Here is a 16817-nt window from a genome sequence, read left to right on the forward strand (position 1 = left end):
TCTACTTTTTTAACTTGGATCAGTAATCATCTCTGTGATTATTGTTCCACAGCAGTTAAATGAGTTTTGTCGAAAGCCAAATCTCTTTCAATACTGTCCTTAACTATTCAAGCTACATTAAATACACTTTTTGCCCATTTTTTCATCCAATGTACAATAACTAACACTCGTCTGTATTCAATTTTAACTGATATCGTTTTTAGTTGAAATTTTAATTCCACGGACAATGACATAAAAATTCACCACAAAAATTTGACATTGCCATTCGTAAGGAAAAGAGCATTACAAAAGGCCACTCAATCCCAATAGGCCAATGTTCCCACTTGGAACTCTTTTCAACATCAAGGCTGTGTACCTTGATAATTTCCACAAAGTATTCCTAAGATTATTAAAGTCTGGTTTTTGAATGTTTTATGAGAATTATAAGCTTTGACAGGAAATGTTTGTGTTCACCTTGTTTACCAGTTAGAGTTTCATCTGGTAAGGCAGATTGTCAAAACATAATGGCCTTCATTATATTAAAGTTAAGTTGATTGCCATTACTCACCAACTGGGCACTAAATGAATGGAAGACTTCCCTACTTATTAAACTGAAGTCTCTGTCATAATGGGTTTTCTGTGCAAATCATTCCATACATTTATCCTTGCATAAATGAAAACTATGATATTGTAGTGAATTGAACTGTTTATTCATATCATCCTACAGGTTACATGGTTAAGCCAATAGAATTCAGGTTTCTGACAGAGAAAGCATATCAACTAAGTTCAGCTTGTTGACTTATGCCATTCCTGCAAGCTACCAAAGCTAACAACATTGTTAAATGATTGTATGCTTCTGCCTGGAGCCACAGGGAGTAGTTGGGGCCACCTAAAGCTAGCCTTGTCTACCTAAAAATATCCTGTAACTTATTAAAGGGAGGTGCATTGTTGTTGTAGCAGGAGCTGGCAAGAACTCTGGAACTCAGTCAAACAGGTGAGATACGAAAATGAAACAATACATGAGAGTGTTGACACCTAGAGTTTCTAATGCTGCCTTGACTTGTTGAAGCAGTGGGTGAGGAGGAGAAGAGATGACTTGTTTCAGCAGGGAGCCTGAAGTTTCTGCAGAAGAGTACTGGCTAGATGAGCAAATAACCAGCAAACAAGTCTTGGATAAAGTACCACAAGAATTTCAATGACCTACCTCCTGTCATGGAATCACACAGTCAAAGATAAACACAACATGAAAACAGACACTTTGGCCCACCGTGTCCACATTGGCTGCCAATGCTTATCTACAGACATCCCATTTTCTGGTACTTGGTCTGTAGCCAACTATTACATGGTCATGTCTAGATACTTAAGAGTTGTGACAGTACAATCATGGATGAAAAAAAAGTCCTCCATCCCCTCTTAATCTCTTACCCCTTACCTTAACCTGTTTATAGATATCTCTAAGAAGAGGAAATGTTTCTCACTGTCTAACTTATCTGTACTTGTCATCTTGTTTTTATATCTTTATCAGGTCCTCCCCACCTTTCTCCGTCCAAGGAAAACAAACCCAGCCTATCCAGTCTCTCACATTTATTGCCTAATTTTATGTCACCTGGTTTTATTCAGCTGTGATAAGGGGAAAAGTTTCCTGCAGTCTGTTCTATCTGTACCCCTAATAATTTTACATACCTCGATCATGTCTCCTCTTAACCTCCTCTACTCCAGTGAAGGCAGATCAAGCCTCTACAGTTTTTCCTTGTAAATGAAACACTTCATCCCACTCTCCTCTACACCCTTCCCAGTACTATCACATCCTTTCTTTAGTGTGGAGACTAGAACCAAACACTGTACTCTAGGTGAGGTCTGACCAATGTTTTATAAAGTTGGAGGATAACCTCTGTGCTCTTGTATTGCATCCCCACTAATGAAGGCCAGTATCCCATATGCCTTCTTAACCACTTTCTATTGCCACTTTCAAGGATCTTTGGACTCACATGCCAAGGTCCCTCTGTTCCTCAGTGCTCCCTGGGACCTTACCTTTCAGGGTATATGTCCCAGCCTCACACACTCCCAATATGTATCACCTCATTTATCAGAATTAAATTCCTGCCTATTTCATCAATGCCTTAAAAGGTAGATGCAATACCTCACTGGGCTGAAAGGGAGATAAATCCCCAGGGATGTTTGAGATTTATCCCCGGTTCCTATGGAAGGAAAATTAAGAGATTGCTACGGCTCTGGCTCATACTTTTACTTTTTCGCTGGACGCAACCTGTTGACTGGAGAATGGCAAATGTGGTCCCCCTTTTCAAGACGGCGGTAGTATAAAGCCTGGCAATTACAGACGTGTGGGCCTAACATCAGTGATAGGGAAGTTATTGGAAATAATTCTAAGGGACAGGATTAGTGATCAGTTGGAAAGGCACGGACTGATCAGAAATAACCAGCATGGCTTTGTCAAGGGCATAACTTGTCTGACCAACCCGAGAGAATATTTTTTGAGGAGGTACCAAGATGAAGGCAGGACAAGAGATATGGACTTCAGTAAGGTCTTCAATAAAGTCTCACATGGGTGAGCAAAAGGTTAGGGCCCATGCAATCCAGGGGAAGTTGGCAAATTGGATCCATAATTGGCTTGGCAATAGGAGACAGATGGTGATAGTAGAGGGTGTTTTTTATGATTTGATGACTGTGATTAATGGAGAACTTCTTCCCACCTCATCAGCTAAAATGCCCAAAGCCACATAGGACATTTAGGATGCCCATTCTCAGCTGGATCCTTCCATTGTTTCCTTCAAGTGCTTGGCAAGGCAATGGCTTTAGTCAAAGCCAACTAATCTGAACTGGTGCCATCCATCTGCTATATTGGGTGTGTTTATGTATTGCACCTGGTTAGTTACAAAATGGAGGGAAATGAGGTTGGAGTATAGATTTTTGATATGATTTATAGTGAGCTAACCGTGCAGATTAATCAGCCTTCTCAAACCAACAGCTTTTCCACCGCTGTGTCATTTCCCCCCCCAACAAGTTATTTTTTATTAGTATTCATTTAAGTTAAATGTATTAAATGCATTAATTATTGTTAAAATGTTAATTATTGGGATACTTTAAATATAGAAATCAATTGTTTGTACAAAGATTTATTTAAAATAATAACTTGAATTTATATACCTCACAAAGGTCATCATAAAAATGGGTTTAGATTTCAATGAAAATACTTACTGTCACACACGTTCTCATTGAAGTTACCCTGAAGTCACTTTATGTGACATTTTTTTAAAAAGTGATGGAGAATTGTTTGTGGTGTGTATTTGTGTGTTTCTTAAACATCTAAATTGCTATGTAAAAAAAATCCTGGAATTTATTTCCTACAAGATGGAAAACAGAAAGCTGATAAAGAGAGTGAAGGAATGTAAAAGCTTGAGCAGGAAGGTATTTCCTGGTACTAATTGTCTTTCTGTTATCTCATCTTTCCTTTCCCTGATACTTATTACAATGTCTGGGTTGACTATAGGCCCCTTAACATTCTGACGTAGGCTGGAATAGTTTACGTCTGGTCTTTTCAATACTATAGCGACTGTCTATATAAGGAAAGATATTGGGAAAATAGCAGCTTCAGTTTTACTGACAAGAACATCAGATAGTTCACAGTCACAACTTATTTTCAGAAAATTACAAAAATGAGAGAGAGGGCCAGAGAAGTTGAAAGACAGTGTTACTGCTCTTCGAACTTCTGATGCAATTTGAATTTTTAACAAAGACTTGTATTTATTTAGCATTTCATATCATTCCAAAGCACTTTACAGCCACTGAAATGTTTTTGAGGGTAGCTACATTTGTGGTGTTCGAAAGGCAGCAGCCAATTTTTTCACAACAATCTTCCACAATAAGAAATGTTGATTGAAGGATAAAAATTGGTCAGGAGCATTCTCCTTCTTTGAGATATCTTTCACATCCACCTGATATAGTGGATTGGTTCTCTTCTTAATGTCCAAAAAGCAGTACTTCTGAGAGCACAGCACTTCATTGCCCTGCTGCGTGAGCCGAATGCTCAAGTTGATGGAGTGGACCTTGAGTCTGGAACTGACCAAACCTACTTTTTTTTCTAATGCTAATTAAAAATTAATTTACGTTTAATTTATGTTTTTCTTGGGAATGCTGCTTATATGATGCTTTGTGCCTGTGATGCTGCTGCAAGTAATTTTTTCATTGCAGCTGTGCATATATGTACTTGTGCATATGACAATAAATAACTTTTGACTAATAACTAAGCATCAAAAGTCCTTTATCACAAGCTATGTACTGTCAAAAGTTAAAAATTCATTTCCTGTGATAACCCTACGGTTTCTTTGATTTAAAAAAATCATGAACAAAAATCCAAAAAGGCACCAATGCAGTTGATGGATTGCTGCACAAAATGGAGGCTGCAGTGAGCCCCATAAGTTCTTCTGCTACAATTTATTTCTCCAGTTTGCCTTTTGTCCACATCCACATTCAAATTTGGTCCTGGAGGTTAAGATGACAAAAAACACTCATCTTGATTTAAAATTTCACTATTAATTATGGGTTTTCTAGCCCTGGTTTCCCAGCATCCAATGTTCAGATTCCAGCTATTAGATTGTATATTAATATTTTGTTTTAAAATTATTGTAGTAATGTTCAGCATTGTGACAATCCAGATAAGCTAATTTACCTTTTCAACTGGACTGTTCTTAAAATCAACTCCTTAATAGAGTTTTTAGTCAACCTTCCTGATACTTGTGCCCATTCACTTGTGTCATTTCAATAGCTGAGTGTGCTTCTCTAAAATGCCTTGTATTTCTACAGTAAAATTGCTATGAAATGAAAACTATTGTTGTGGAAGCATGACACGTAAATGAACCATATTGCTTAATATAGTTTGTGTCATGGTTCATTGAGAGTCAGCTACAGTTAAAACCGACGATCAGGTCAAATTTGTTACTTTTTACATGCATTTTAAATACTCTAAGGAATAGATAGATTCATTTGTAAGATTAACAGAATAATCATTAATTCAGATGAGAATCAAAGAAAGACAAGTGGTATTGCATAATACATTTCCCTGACATTCAATGTAATTCCTTTTGTTAGCTAGGGAAATATGCGGGTCAGATTTTGACTAATACAATACTTGCTCCACTGTAATCTACCCATAGGTTATAGTAAATAAAATATTACTCCTGTAGAATTGAATAGAGACAAGCAATTGTTCAAGTTTCCACTAATAGGAACGGAGGGACTACTGGCCTCCTCACATGCAGTCAAGCCCAAAGATCCAGAAGTTACAGTCAGAGGTAGCTTGGTTCTCCAGGGGGATGCTGTTGCAGTATTGAAGTGACTGCAAATAGCATCAAACTTCTGTATTTGCCTACTTGTTCCGGATTTTAAAAATGCCCAAAAAGGTAGAATTGTGCATTCAAGAATTCAGTGAATTATCAACATGTTTGATCATTACTACCAAGTAACCTCTCTGAGAAAATAAATTTGAGTAGAGTATTATACCCTCAGAAGAAAAATAATGCTGGTATTTTTTAAAAATGTAAAACATTTTTTCCACACTGTCTCTGATCTTTCTCCTTCAATTTTATCTGTAATTCACCGTCGTTACCCTTTGTACATCATTGAAATCAAAATTGTGTTTCCAATTTATAAATTTTGGTTTCAGTTCTTAGTGTCTCAGTGAGGATTCTGCAGTCCAATAGATTGAAAAATTGTTTTTTTTTCTCCTGATTACAAACGCCACAGATCCACTCTCAACACTACGAAAAAAAAAACAGGGTATCTGCACCAAGGCAGCTGCATCTGAGATGAATGATGAACATTGCTTTTTCGCTAATGACTGCAAAACCTGAGCCAGTATCTTTTTACTAAATAAATACATTTTGGAAGATGAAACAGTGGGCTCAATTTGCTAATATCGGGGGTGGGGGGGCGTGGAACAAATATATCACTTTTAACGGTACTTGGATGAGTAAATGAAGAGCTGTAACCTTTAGGCAAGGGAGAAGAGAAGAATCTAAGGGGGTCCCAAAAACAAACTGCTGGAGGAACTCAGTGAGCCAGGCTGAATCTGTGCAGGGAAGTGCACAGTTGATGTTTCAGGCCGAGTCCCTTCATCTGGATATCTAAGGGTGACCTTCTTCGGCCAGAAAGTGGTGAGAACCTGGGATGCACTGTCAAAGAGAGTGGTGGAAGTAGAGTCATTGACAGCATTTAGGAAACATCTAGATGAGAACTTAAATCGCCTAGGCATAGAAGGCTATGAATCAAGTGCTGGAAGATGGGATTAATATAGATGGGTGCCCACTGGTTGGCATGGACATGGTAGGCCAAATGGATTGTATTCATTCTGTATGACCAAGGCTCCAAGGCCTGCAAGACTATGAACCAGGGCTGGAGTTATGTTGGGTCTCTCTTTCTTGTCCAGCACAGATATTTTGTGCTGAATAGCCTCATTCCCTTGCATACATTTTGTATGACTCTATAAAATGTAGAAGAAATCATTTTGACTAAACCTATTATGTAATTAACTTTAGCAGCCAGTCTAGTTATTATAAACAATAAAGCATCAGATTCCATGTCTGGTACTTAAAACCAAATACTATTCATGATCTGCTCAATCTTACTAAAAACATCCAGCAGCATTTTGAGACATGGTTGGATGATTCTTTAAAATTCAGGTATTAGCCTATGAGGTAAATTGATATCATCTTAATTATTTCCATTCATAGTAGCTCAAATTCTATCAACAGAAAATCATACAACTCAGAAAAAAAGTAGTCTCCACTTCCTCAGAATAAAACAGTGATTAAAATTTTACACTTGAGGAAACATGCAATTCAAAAGAAAACATTGGCATCTCAAATTACCAATATTATGAAATTATTCCAACTGGGATTTTTTTTTTGCTCAGTCTTATTAAAACAGCTGGATTGTTTTTTTCTCCCCCATCAGGTTGTTAATGAGAAAAGGTCTAGCTGTTAGGGCAATTTGTTATAATTTTAATGGAGTTTCATTATGAAGTATAAACTCCAAAAGATCCAATGAACAAACTCTTTTCTTGTTTTATAACTTCATATTTTAGCCCCGTACAACTGATCAATAATTGTCAGGTTAGCTATTATAGCTCTGGAGTCAAGACAAGGTCAGCTTTTGGTCATTGATTGACATCACATTTGTGTTGAGAAGTTATGAAGACTGCCAATGCAAACTCTCTCAATTCTGTCCAATGGTCCAAATGAAATTTGTTTCAGCAACTGATCTCTTCAAGTAGTCTATATGTTAACTATACTACATCTGTATTTTCACTTTATTACTCACTGATGTTCTAAAATGTTATCCCCATCGCAAATGTTATACAAAAACATACTTACAACCATTGATTCAATGTACCAGTTCAGTCTCAGCTTTCATACGGCTGAAACATTTCTAAATTATTTTTGAAAATTGGTGACTTGAAAGCTTAAGCAGTTTTCAGATTTACAATTTAGTATTTTTAATCATTATCCAGAAAAGACAAAATAACAAAACTGATGTATTTATGCTGATGAAGAATAATGATAACTCAAGAAAGTGTAGGATGCATGGAATAAAATCCATGTGATACTAAGATACTAAAATAAGCAATAACTGGGTGATGAATTTCTGGAATTCTCTACCCAGAGGGTTCTAGGGGATCATTGGGGGATTGAAAGAGGAAGTAGATATATTTTTTGAAAGAACAGGTAACTGAGGGCTATGGGAACTGGCACAGAGGTGGAGATGAGGGCTAGGACACAACAACCATGATCGTACTGAATGTCAGGGCAGATTTAAGGGGCCCAGTGGCCTATTTCTATTTTCTCAAGTTCCTATGTTCGAATGAGGAACTGGTTAGGAAGTTGCTAAAACTGAATTATACTGATTCTATAATTCACACCTGCTTGTGAATATTTTTCATGCATATGTAGCAGGTTTTGAAAGATTATGATATCTGGAATGCATTGCTTTGAACAAAGTAAACTTTCAAACCTTGCAAATCCACTCAGAGAGAATCTTGTTGCTGCAAAAGAATTGGAACCATGTGTTCTGAAACTGAAACTTTTCTATTGCCAACTTCCCTGCTTGAGTTGACCTTTTTATTTGATGCATTCAACAGGTCTTTACGGTATTTGAAGACCTCATCAGAAGTTACACTGGGGAGACGCAACAGTAAAAGCTGGCAAACCATTGACTTGAGAGACATCAAAGTCAGGTCTGGTTTTGTCTTCACCCAGTGGGCAAATAGATGGATATCCTTTGGAGGGTGGGGGGGAAGGGGGGTCCATGGGGTGAACCTGACAGATTTTAGATTGCTTAACTGGGATGGCCAAACTAATTTGAGTATGTCTACAGCACCTCTATGAGCAGGGCCAGCTGGATTTGTGTTGGCTTCTTGTTGAATTTGAACTCAAGCCTTCAGTCCAGTTCTACGGTTTCCAAGTCTTTTTTTTAATCACAATGCTGCAATTCCAATTGATGGGTACTATAATACCACACATTGAAAATAGGTCTCTGTGCCTCCAAGATATGACATGTAAGATTAAATTTCAATTCATTCAGATTAGAGATTACCATTTTGCAGCATCCGGCACCATTAAACCCCTGTTGCTTCACCTTGATAAGAAAAAAAACAGTTAAATGATAGGAACAGAAGTAGGCTTTTCAGCTTTTCAAGCCTGCTCTGCTATTTGGTATGACTATGACTAACCTATTACCTCATGCTTTCTCCTTCAACATCCTCTAATTTGCTTGGCATTTAAAACACTATTAATCTCTGTTTTGGTAATCCACCGTCTTCTGGGGTACAGAATTCTGATGATTCGGAAGCCCCTAAGCAGATAACTTTTTCATCTTTGACCTACACCGTTTAGTGCTTATTCTATGACCTGCTAGTCTTGGACTTTACAGGCATGGGGACATCTTCCAGCATTTATTATGTTAAATGAGATCATCTCTCATTCTTTTAAACTTTAGGGAATGTAGTCTTATTCTACTTTATCATTCCTCTTGGAGCAAATTACCCATGCTAGGAATCAGTCCAAGAAAACTTCACTGGCATTCCCTCTAAGTTTATCCATGCCTGGTAAAGAAAATCAAAATTATACACTGCATCCCAGATATTGTAGCACCAAATTCTGACACAAGTATAACATATCTTTACCCTACACTGCAATTCTTCTGTAATAATAGCTAAATCATTTTTCTACGATGTGAAATGTTAGCTCTTTCATTTTCCACAGATGCTGCCTGACCTGCTGAGTGCATCCCCTGTGTCGCCATACTGCACCCTTCCCAGAGATTACTTCCCCGGCTAACCTGATATCATCAGAAATCATCCATGCATTACCATTCAATTAATGTTAGATATGGAATGTAAATCACTGAAGGTGCAAATAGTGGTCCTTAAAGTTTCTTCCTGCCAAACCACAGGTGACCCATTTATTCCTACTCTCCATTTTCTGTCAATTAATCAATTTTTAATCTATGTTAATATTAAGACCCAAAATCTCTGAACCTTGTACAGCAGCTCCTTGTCTGAAGCTAGATCACTTGCTTCTCAAACATGTAAGTGCACCGTATCCACTGTTTCCATCATAACTGCACAGCTGGCTATAATCTTGAAAAGACTCTTAGTGATTTGTTAAATATGTTTCCTTTCATTAAATTTCAGGTTGATCTGACAATTTCACGGAGTGACTCTTATCTTTAATAGTAGATTCTAATATTTTCCCTTCTAATTATGTTGGGTTAATTGATCTGTTGTTCTTAATTTTGTGCCTTTCTCCTTTCTTGAAAAGTGAGATTACATCACCTATCTTCTAATATTCATGGGCCATTCGAAAATCTGGGGAGCTTTGGAAGATCAAAAACAGTATAGCCAACATTTCTATAGCCACCACATTTTAAAAAAAAAAACACTGGCATAATGGTTTCTTGCTTTGTTCTTTAACATTCTTCATTCTCACCTGGACATGAATTCCCCACTATTTCCAGCATTTTATGTCCATTTACTGCCGTCAAGCAAATATTTCTTATGACATTATACTTCATCATTTTCCTTATTCCCTATTATAATTTCTCCTGTCTCTGCCTGTAAGGGACTTGGGCCTACTTTTCTAATCTCTTCCTTTTTATCCACTCTATGGACTCTTTCACAGGCAAATTTTTATCCTTCTTGCCAGTTTATTTTACAAGTCAAACTTAAGCTTTAAGGATGAAGACACTAAAAAAAAGAGAAGGAAAATAGTAAAAGCAAATTCACTGAGGCACACATGGAACATTGAAAATTCATGTGCTTGTACATCAGATATAGTAGCAAAAATTATTGTAATTGTTAGCTTTCAAGATATCATTTTATGAACAATAGTGTTACATTATATGAAAAACATGATTGCCTGGAGTTTCTCTTCCACAGCACTGTTCGTTTTCACCCAACAATAAATAATTCACACAACCTCAGTGTAACTGGCGTAAAAGGTTGTGGGGTGGTAAAGCACAAAGTGAATTCAGCACACCTCTAGTTTCTGTATTTGTTTGAACTAGTTTCAAAATATCGCATTAAAGGCAAACCATATCCTGGGGGCTAGCCATGTCTCCCAGTTGAAGGCATCACCTTCAGGAGCTTCTGGTAAAATTATTTGTTGGCTGACCTTCAAGCTGCATTCAAAAGTTATATTAAATCTTTTAAGTTTACGGTTATAAGTATACATGTTTTGAAACTTTCTTTTTATAATTTGGAAAGGAACTTATTTGTTAATTATTCATTTTTCAGGATCTGGGCATCACTGGTAGAGTCAACATTTGTTTGACCACTTGTAATTGCCCCTTGTGAAGGTGGTGATGGGCCACCTTCTTAAACCATTGTGGTCCTTTGGGAGAAGGTACTTCAACTGCATAAGGAGCTCCAGGAATTAGATCCAAAGATGAAGGAATGGTGATATACTTCCAAGTCAAGATGGTGTGTGGCTTGAACCAGAATCTGCAGGTCTCTGAGGTCCAGTTTGGTGAAGCCATTATCCTTTTGGATGTCCAAGGTTGCAGGTTTGAGAGGTGCTGTCAGCATAGTCTGGGTGAGTAACTCAGCACCACAGTCACCGCATGCTGATGATAGAAGGAAGGAATGAATGCTTACAGTGAGAGAGCAAATGGGTTGATTTGTCCTGGATGGTGTTGAGCTTCTCTACTGCTGTCTCTCTTCCAGACAATTGAAGATAATTCAATATGTTTCTGAAACCAAAAACCTTTACACCATCTACAAGGCATGTCAGGACCTGAGTCACTTAGTGTAGAGTAGCCAGCCTCTGAAGAGTGTTTCCAGCCAATGTATACACTGTATGTGGTTGAGTTTCTAGTTAATGAAGATTCTGCGTATTAATGAAGGATTTGGCAATAGTAATGCCATTTGGATATTAAGAGTAAGTAATTCAACTTTCTCTTGTTGGAAGTGGTCATTTTTGTGGCTTGAATGTTATTTGAAACATCAGCCAATGCCTGAATGTTGAGCTATATCATTTGCTGAGGAGTTATGAATGGAATGGAATGGAACATCAGCAAATATCCCCACTTCTGACCTTATAATGAAAGGAAAGTTATCGATAAAGCATCAGAAAATGTATGGGATTCCTGCAGTGATGTCCTGGGACTGAGATAATTGGCCTCCAACAATCACAACCATCTTCCTTTGCGTAGGACAGTTTCCCTCCTAAGCCCATTGACTTCATTTTCACTGGGGCTCAGAGTTAAATGCTTCCTTGATTTCAAGGTCAGTAGGTCAGTCACGTTCACATCACCTCTGAAATTCATCTCTTTAGTCCACGTTTTGGACTAAGGCTGTGATGAAGTCGGGAACTCAATGGTCCTGACAAAACCGCATGATGCATTGTGGAGTAGCTCTTCCATGAGTAACTGCTACTTGACAACAGTGAAAATGACATATTCTGTCCCTTTGTTAATGATGGAATATAGATTTATTGGTAGTAATTAGCTAGATTGGATTCTTCCTGCTTTTTTTGTAAGTAGGACATACTTGGGCAATGTTCCACATTGTCAGATAGATGCCAATGTTTAATTTTACTGGAATAGTTTGGTTAGGCACTGGTTACATCCAGGCTGTTGTCTGGTTCTGTAAGCCTTTGCTGTACCCAATGATTTTAGTCACATCTTGATATCAAATAGAGTGAATCAAGTTGACTGAAGACTGGCTTCTGTGATGTTGGAGATCTCAGGAGGAAGCTGAGATGCATCATCTACATGGCAATTCAGGCTGATTTGATAACTATCTGCTAATTAGCTGGAATATGGATTTTCAGAGATTATAGGAAGGCAATTTCAGTAATTTGAAAATAGGTGATTTACAAGTGGTGGACTAGTCTGTACTTTGTGCTTTTTAATGTCTGTACCCATTTCAGCTGCATTCAAACTTCACCAACTCCTAATAGATTTTGAAGCAAAACTAAAATTAACTGTTAAATGTTAATTTTTACCCTACTGGTTCATGGAAGACTTGATGTGGAAATCAGTTTGATTGGCAACCTAAGCTAAAATAATCACTTTTACAAAACTACCCTCAACTTTGCATACAATTCTTATCTGAGCATCATTTGTACCCCAAGCAAACACCCAAGGCCTTGATGTCTGAAGCATGCTTGAATCTATAATCCACAGATTTTGAGGCATGGCTATTGCATTTATTCTGATTTTAGTTGGTTTTCTTCTTCAACATAACGTGGTTATTGTTCTTGGCCTGCAGTAATGACAAATCTCATCATCATTGCCCATGCCATTTGCCTTGAGAAGGTCCCAGCAGGCCATGAACTGCTACATAGCTCTTGGCAACAGAACTCATACAATGGTGTGAGTGAAGTATGAACTCCAGGAATCCACAGAGAGAAAATGAGAACATGCGACCAGATCAAGATGATGTGTAGGTATGATGGTAAGTTGGAAGTAATAGTGGTCTCACATTAATGTTCTCATTCTTTCAATGGTAGAAGATGCAAGGGAGGAAGAGCTTGTTAAAGCAACACTGAGTTGTTCCAGGGTACTCTGTAGTTAATACACACTCTATACGCATGATCAACATCACTAATTTCAATCAATACGATTTGGCTTTATCAAATAATATAAAATTATTGAATAAAATGAACCGCTCAATGAATTATTTTGGAATAAAAAGCTAACATTATTAATGATAACCATAAAACTGCTAGATTGTCATAAAAATTCATCTGATGCACTAATGTTCTTAGGAAACTAAATAAGATGCTCTTTTGTGGTCTCTCCTATGTGTGACTCCAGACCCTTCAAAATTGTCTAATAGTTAACTGCTTTCCGAAATGGCCCAGCTACAACAAAGTCCATGAAGAATAAAGCCAAATGGCCCATGACAAATCAATATTAGCATCAGATTCAGACACAAACAAGACACACCCTGCAATGACCTCCTCAGCAACATCTGGGAACTGGTGCCAAAACTGGAGAAAATCAAACAACAGCCTGAACTAGCCACATTCCTTTCTCCCAACGTCCCAGACCCACAGGAAGTGACAGCAAAGTGGTACACAATCAGGAGCACATGGCTCTGGCAATCCTCAGTATAGATTCCAGGCACCACAGCTCCAGGATGACAACTCCCACCATTACTTAGCTGCTGAATCAGAGCTCTTCCACAATGAACAATGAAGCAGTACTGTGGGCAGCAACTGCACAAATTGTACCCTGGATGGGAGACTTCAATATCCACTATCAAAAATGGCTCAGTGGCATCACTATAGATGAAAGTGGCCAAGTCTTGAAGGATAAAGCTGCCAAACGGTGGTGAGAGAACCAACACAAGAGATGCAGCCACCGATGATGATATCAGTTGGAGTAACCACATTGTGCAGAATAAGTCCTGACTTCAAGTTATAGACATTCTTCAAAATGTTATGTGCCATTACCACAAAGCTAAACAGGATGCACTCTAAACTGAGCCAACTGCTCAAAACTAGGCATCCACACAGCACTGTAGATCATCAACAGCAGAATGCAATTCCATTACAATCAGCAACCAGGTGGCTTGGCATATTTTACTCTCTATTATTTTACCAGCTCATCAAGCCAAAGGATGAGCTCAGTTTCAATATGAAGTGCAGAAAGACGCATCAGGAACAGTTCCAGGCATGCTTAAAAGTGTGCCAACCTAATGAAGCTAAAACATATGCATATTGAACAATAGAAGCAGCGTACTACAGATAAATCAAAGCAACCTCACAACTGTAGATCAGATCAAAGGTCTGCAGTCCTGACACATCCATTTATGAATAGTGATAAATAATTAGCAACTAACAGAAAAATATGGCAGCAAGAACGTTCCCATCCTCAATGACAACAGGGACAAGCACTTGGGTGCTATAGACATAACTCCAGTAGTTGTAGCCAGAAGTGCAGAGCAGATGATTCATTGCTGTCTCCTCCTGAGATTCCTACTGCAACAGATGCCAAAATTCTGCCAATTAGATTCACCACAGAAAATCAAGCACACTGGATTCTGAAAGGACTATGGACCCTCAAAAGTTCAGCTGTTCCAGTATATCAATAGCATTAGCAACTGACACAAAGTGGGAAATTGTCCAGGATATTCTGGCCACAGAAATGTGGGTGACATTTGGACAAATCTACCATCGATCTATTCTCGATTATGAACAAAGTGATGGAAAATATCCTCAGTGTCACTTACTCAATAATGATATACTTACTGTTGAACTGTTTGAGTTGCGCAAGAGTCTGTTGTATCCAGACCGCATGACAAACTTTATCTGAATATTGTTAGTAAAGCTGAATCCCAACAGTGAATTGAGAGTCACTGCCCTTCATTTTGAGGGAACATTTGACAACGTGTAGCAACAGGGAGCCTTAGTAAAATGCAAGTCAATGCAAATTAGTTAGGAAAACTCTTCACTGATTGTAGCCATACCCCACACAAAGATACTTGCAGTTGCTTGTTCGGGGTGAATTGACACTGTCCCACTTGGCCTCAGAAATTCAGCAAGGGTCCATTCACCCACACCTCTTCATCAGTTATTTTGCTCACAAGGCCAGATATTTGCTCATGATTTAGTGTCCAGTTCCTTTCATAGTTCCTTGGACAATGATGTAGTTTCTGCTTATGTAAAGCAAACAATAAGATACAGATGATAAGTGGAAAGAAATATTCATGCCACTTAGGTGTCAGGCAATTTTCAAAAAAAGATAGTTTAGTTAATTCCCCTTGATGCTGAAAGACTGAATATTCTGCAGTGAATGTCACAATTCATGACTCTGCAAAGCTATTCCTCCATCCACAAAGCTCAAGTCAACAGTACCATTCAATGCACTTGAGAAAACTCAAACATCTCAGACCAACAGCCCCCTTGATCTCTACCACCCACTACTTTAAACATTCGTGCCCTTTGCATTGGTATACCATGGTGGTAGGATAAGGTGCAGCAGCTTGTCAAAGCTTCTTCAACCTTCCGATCTCAATGATTTTGAGCAAGAAAACCGACACTTAAGAATCAATGTTACTTGAAAATTCCTTCCAAGGCATACATTATCTTAACTTAGACATTTATTGACACTCCTTCATAAATTGTGTGAAAATCCCAACCAAAATGAATTCTGGAAATGTCTTCACAACACCATAGCAGTTAAAGAAGACGGATCATCATACTGTTTATAGAGCAATAAACACTGGCTAATGACGCCCACAACCCATGAATGAATTAAAACATAAACTTTTAAGAATTTAATTTCTGAATTTCTTTTTTGCTTAAAACATGTTGCAACAGAAATTCATCCTTATAAAAGTAGCACATTGCATCCAATTCTGAAATTCCCATCTATTGACTTCAATAGAATTAAATTTATAAGTGGTAAATGATGTGTCATTGCTACAACGTTGCATGAAGAGACCAGGGACAATATTGTCCCCCCCTTCTTTGATTTTCAATAGCCATAGTAGCATTGCACATCATCTTCTACAAGCGTATACAGAGTTGTTTACCAGTCTCAAAATAAATAAAAGGTCAAAAACTAATCACCTTTTTTCTAGAGCAGCAGTTTTCATTTCCTAAAAGCTGTCTGATAAGACTAAATAATTTATTTTATATCAAAGCTCCCAGGAAAAATACGCCATAAATTGCTTAAACCTAAAAACAACTATTTGATAATCATTTTATTCAAATACATTGAATGCATTCTGAAAGATTTTTTCAAGTTCTTTCAGAGTACCTCAGCTCTCTGCTCAGGAAAGTGTGATTATCTCTTAACATGCCAGAACCCTTTCTTTACTGTGGAAAGCACACAATTTTTCACCTCATATTTGAAACTGTGCAAGTTTTCTAAGCCCAAGGAGATGGCTTGACATTTCTCCGGGTGCTCAGAGTGTGAAAATTAGATCGAAATTGCAGATTATGCATGGTGCAGGAAAATATTAAACCATTTCTTGGAAGCATTTGTACAAAGTGGATCCCCCTTAGGGGTTGAAATTGTACAGAGCACTGAAATAAACAGGTTAATGATTTTTATAGAATAGAAACTTCATTATTAATTTCATAATTCAATCACTAAGTTCAAATGGACTAGATCATGCTGGATCAGACACACTGATTAGATTGCTGCCCACTGTCCCAGGCTCACCTGCACTTTCCCTTCAGATGACAGACCTGCCATCCCAACATCCAACAATCTTTGCTGCACTCCTTCGAATCCAATGGTATCCATTTTTAGGAGAGGAAAATATAATTGTATACAAAACTCCATTTGTAATATCAGCAAGGACCTAT

This window comes from Pristis pectinata, chromosome 18 (assembly GCF_009764475.1).
Source record: "Pristis pectinata isolate sPriPec2 chromosome 18, sPriPec2.1.pri, whole genome shotgun sequence".
Taxonomy (NCBI): Eukaryota; Metazoa; Chordata; class Chondrichthyes; order Rhinopristiformes; family Pristidae; genus Pristis; species Pristis pectinata.